We start from the raw sequence: 4,642 nt of genomic DNA on the forward strand, positions 1-4,642 counted from the left end.
TGAGCTGCTGTACACCGATGAGAAGCTCCCGCCTGGGGTCGCAGTCCCATCCCAGCTCCCTTAGAGCTCAGACACCTGGCTCTGTCCTCGTGTTACAGTCATTGGGGCTTCCTATGCACGTACATGGAAATTACATTAGTCTCGAATTAATCACCCCTCTTCTCATACTGATAACTATCAACATATATTGTTCTCTTACTAATCTCTGTCATGCGGACATAGCATAATAAATTGTGCTTATATACACTGAATGTACAAAACTTGAGGAACACCAGCTCTTTCTGTGACAAGGACTGACCAGGTGAATCCAGGTGAGATCTAAGAGCTAAGATCCCTTATTGATGTCACTTGTTAAATCCACTTCAATCAGTATAGATGAGCCGGAGAAGACAGGTTAAATAAGGATTTTTAAGCCTTGAGACAATTGAGCCATGGATTGTGTATGCGCCATTCAGAGAGCGAATAGACAAAACATTTAAGTGCCTTTGAACGGGGTGTGGTTGTAGGTGCAAGGCGCACTGTTTTGAGTGTGTCAAGGACGGCAATGTTGCTGGGGTTTTCACACTCAACAGTTTCCTGTGTGTCAAGAATGGTCCACCACCCAAAGGACATCCAGCCAACTTGACACAACTGTGGAAAGCATTTTTAGTCAACATGGGCCAGCATCCTTGTGGAGTCCATCCCCCGACGAATTGAGGCTGTGTTGAGGACAAAAGGGGGTGCAACTCAATATTAGGAAGGTGTTCAGTATATATATATATATATATATATATATATATATATATATATATATGTACTTCTAAAAAATAATCACAGCTATTTCTTCTGAGGATCTCAGATGCGTGCCTGTCTTTCCCAGCGAACGTCATAGAGTTAGATGGGAGTGATATGATGATGATGAGAGCTGGGCCCGTACTCTCAGGACGTCTCAGAGTAGGATGCTAATCTAGGATCAGCCCCCCCCCCCTTTCCATTAAATCTTATTCATTAGGATTTACAAAACGATCTGGCCCAGGTTTACCGAAGCTAGGCAATTCAATTACCCCCAATGTTACCCTCTCCCGTTGGTCGTATTATCCACAGTCAGAACCAATCAGTATAATCTAATTAAAATAGAGTTGAATCTATTAGTTCACATTGAAATGGCTTACCACCTTTTAGTAATTGAATTGTAGTTATCATTGTCACACAGAGGGTTTTATAGTGGGGTGTCTTATACGTGGTTATACGTGGTTATACGTGGTTATACGTGGTTATACGTGGTTATACGTGGTTATACGTGGTTATACGTGGTTATACGTGGTTATACATGAGAGTTTTGCTGCAAATGAAAAGCATTCAATAATATGAAGGAAAAAAATGTTTTAAATTAAAATGTGTTATTACCCACTATAGACCTGCTACTGTTTTCTCACCACCATTTGATATCATAAAAATAGAATTGAACTCAACATCACTGCCCTGAGAAGTGACTTGTATGTATTCTCTATGGTGCATACAGCCGGCTAGTTTTAGTACTGGCTGAGTAGACTATAGTTACTGCTTCAAGTTAGGGTTATTTAAGGGAGGAATCAATCTCCTCTTACGTCACAGTAATAGAATCAGGCATCCAAGCCAGAAATAAAGAAATCAGATAAATACTTGTTATCATGTGTGACGTGGTGAGGTTGGACCCAGGTGCAGAGAAGAGACCAGGCGAGGAATCAGTGGTTAAGGATAAACGTAATACTTTACTGAGAAACGGTAGCCACAGGAGCGCAGTACACTTCAAAAACAACTAACACTGAGCCTCAAAAACAACTAACACTGAGCCTCAAAAACAACTAACACTGAGCCTCAAAAACTCCATTCAGGAAACAACCCCCCATTCAGGAAACAACCCCCCATTCAGGAAACAACCCCCATTCATGTAACAACCCCCCATTCAGGAAACAACCCCCATTCAGGAAACAACCCCCCCATTCAGGAAACAACCCCCCCATTCAGGAAACAATTCAAGCTTCTGCAAAAGACAACAGAAAACACACCTCTTTTAACAGGGAAATCATAGCGAGTAAATAGGACACAGCTGAGTGTCGTAAATGTCTCTAGGACGGTCTCTGCCGCCCTCTGGTGACAGGTGGAACCATGACACCATGTGCCTGAAAGGAATGAACAGGTCAGGTTAGTTTGGGGAGTTCCCTTTGAAATGTGTCTTTCGTTGAACAGCTACAGGGCAGGGATTGTGTGGGGCCTACTCTCTCTCTGTGTGTGTGTAGGCTGAATCAAGCAGCACTTCCTCATCACTTCTGGGATGTGTGTGATTTTGTACTTGAATGTGCAGGTGTGTGTGTGTGTTTGTTTGAGTATGGTGCACTATGCCAGTGGTGTATGATGCCTGTACTGGTAATCATGCCCAGGGGGTGATGGATATCACTGGCAGTGGTGGTTGGTTGGTAGAGTTGCCAAGGACATTGTGTCTCATCCCCTCACCCTAGCGTGCTCACAGACACATCCTGTGCTCTCACAGCAAGACACCAATTACCCACCAAAACACCAATCAGAGAAGAAATACGACTGTGCTGCTCCCACAGCTCAGTGCACTGTAGCCATGTTACATCTGATAGCCCCAGCATCCTGTTTCTCTGCCTGTCTGACTGTACTGCATCACGCTGCCTGTCTGCATTCCCAGTCCAATCGAAGCCGATGCTAGCCTGGCTTTGTCACACAGTGTTAAACTGTATATGTACCCCATAGATAGACGGTAGGAAATAGCCTAGCGTCAGTGTTTTTGCATGGGCTTAATCGTCACATGTATGACGTACAGTAGAGGAGAGCTGTGCCTAGGCTCATGCTGGGCTAGCTTCTAGGGTGATAGAGTGAGCGAGGCAGACAGAGAGCTGCACTGTCTCCCTCGCTCTGGGTCACAGGCTCAGTGGATTTCCTCATGTTCTCGCATTGTGTCTCAAGCCCTACGTCAAGCTATAACAATAAGGCCTGAACAACCCCAATCTGGAGAACAAGCCACCTCTCGTCCCCTATACGCAGGCAGGCAGGCAGGCAGGCAGGCAGGCAGGCAGGCAGGCAGGCAGGCAGGCAGGCAGGCAGGCAGGCAGGCAGGCAGGCAGGCAGGCAGGCAGGCAGGCAGGCAGGCAGGCAGGCAGGCAGGCAGGCAGGCAGGCAGGCAGGCAGGCAGGCAGGCAGGCAGGCAGGCAGGCAGGCAGGCAGGCAGGCAGGCAGGCAGGCAGGCAGGCAGGCAGGCAGGCAGGCAGGCAGGCAGGCAGGCAGGCAGGCAGGCAGGCAGGCAGGCAGGCAGGCAGGCAGGCAGGCAGGCAGGCAGGCAGGCAGGCAGGCAGGCAGGCAGGCAGGCAGGCAGGCAGGCAGGCAGGCAGGCAGGCAGGCAGGCAGGCAGGCAGGCAGGCAGGCAGGCAGGCAGGCAGGCAGGCAGGCAGGCAGGCAGGCAGGCAGGCAGGCAGGCAGGCAGGCAGGCAGGCAGGCAGGCAGGCAGGCAGGCAGGCAGGCAGGCAGGCAGGCAGGCAGGCAGGCAGGCAGGCAGGCAGGCAGGCAGGCAGGCAGGCAGGCAGGCAGGCAGGCAGGCAGGCAGGCAGGCAGACAGACAGACAGACAGACAGACAGACAGACAGACAGAGACAGACAGACAGACAGACACAGACAGACAGACAGACAGACAGACAGACAGACAGACAGACAGACAGACAGACAGACAGACAGACAGACAGACAGACAGACCCAAAAAACAACACACACACACCTTGCATAGGTAATCTTAGTCGTTTCTCGGCGGGACAAGTGCTTGTGTAAGCAGGAAGCCAGGGGTCGTGGTGGATCAAGGACGTTGCAGTAATCTCAGCATAAGGCAGGGAAAGCACTGTAACATGATCCAACGTTACACACACACACATTCATCTTAGCTCACCCAATTTGTAACCTAAATCCAATGGCAAGGTGAACTTTTTTTGTGCTGAGCGATTAGTGCTTTTTGAGGGGGGTTTGGTTTTGGTTCGTTTTTTTAAACATGAAATACACTATGTATTATGTGGGTTAATTGCTGTAATAAAAATAAAACTCAATAAGATTGGTAGCGACTGCCCATTACTGCTTATCACTTAATAACCATAATTTATTCACATTACTTTAATAAAATAAAAAAAAATATTTGATTACTTCATTAAATTCCATGTCGTTACCTTATCTCTATAGAGCTGCTGCCTACGCTGTCTGACAAAATATCTATTACAGTAGTTCTTCAAAGCAAATAAAGTAGACTTTTATGACTGCTGAACACCAACGATCAATCAATTCGATTGTGTATTTTCAGGTAAAGATACCTTGCGAAGCAACTGTTTTCTATGATCGCGCAAACTCCTGTCTCCTAAGTAGCAGGCGTGAAATAATCGCAGACCGGACAAGTAGGCGCGCAATTGATTATGGCCGTTGTAGTTAATTATCTTATTTTCTGCTTTAAACTATGTAGAACATTGGCCTGTTGGAAACTACAACTACCGCAACACAGAGTTCGGGCACGATCTGATTTATCTATAAAAAAAAACATTAAAGTGCACATTGAGCTCGCAGGATTTTTTTTTTTCAATGGAATTTAAATAAATTAACCGATGTCCAGTCAATTAGTAGTTTAAAAAAT

At 46.9% G+C, this 4,642-nt stretch overlaps 1 long non-coding RNA gene across 1 annotated transcript; it reads right to left on the reverse strand.

Annotated features, from left to right (window-relative positions):
- Positions 1-2,022: 2,022 nt before the first annotated feature.
- Positions 2,023-4,350, reverse strand: LOC124035917. Its single transcript, XR_006838814.1, has 3 exons — positions 4,188-4,350; positions 3,752-3,868; positions 2,023-2,141 (listed from the first exon to the last, which is right to left on the reverse strand). It is a non-coding gene; the product is annotated as an uncharacterized LOC124035917 (long non-coding RNA).
- Positions 4,351-4,642: the final 292 nt, after the last annotated feature.

This window comes from Oncorhynchus gorbuscha, linkage group LG05 (assembly GCF_021184085.1).
Source record: "Oncorhynchus gorbuscha isolate QuinsamMale2020 ecotype Even-year linkage group LG05, OgorEven_v1.0, whole genome shotgun sequence".
Taxonomy (NCBI): domain Eukaryota; kingdom Metazoa; phylum Chordata; class Actinopteri; order Salmoniformes; family Salmonidae; genus Oncorhynchus; species Oncorhynchus gorbuscha.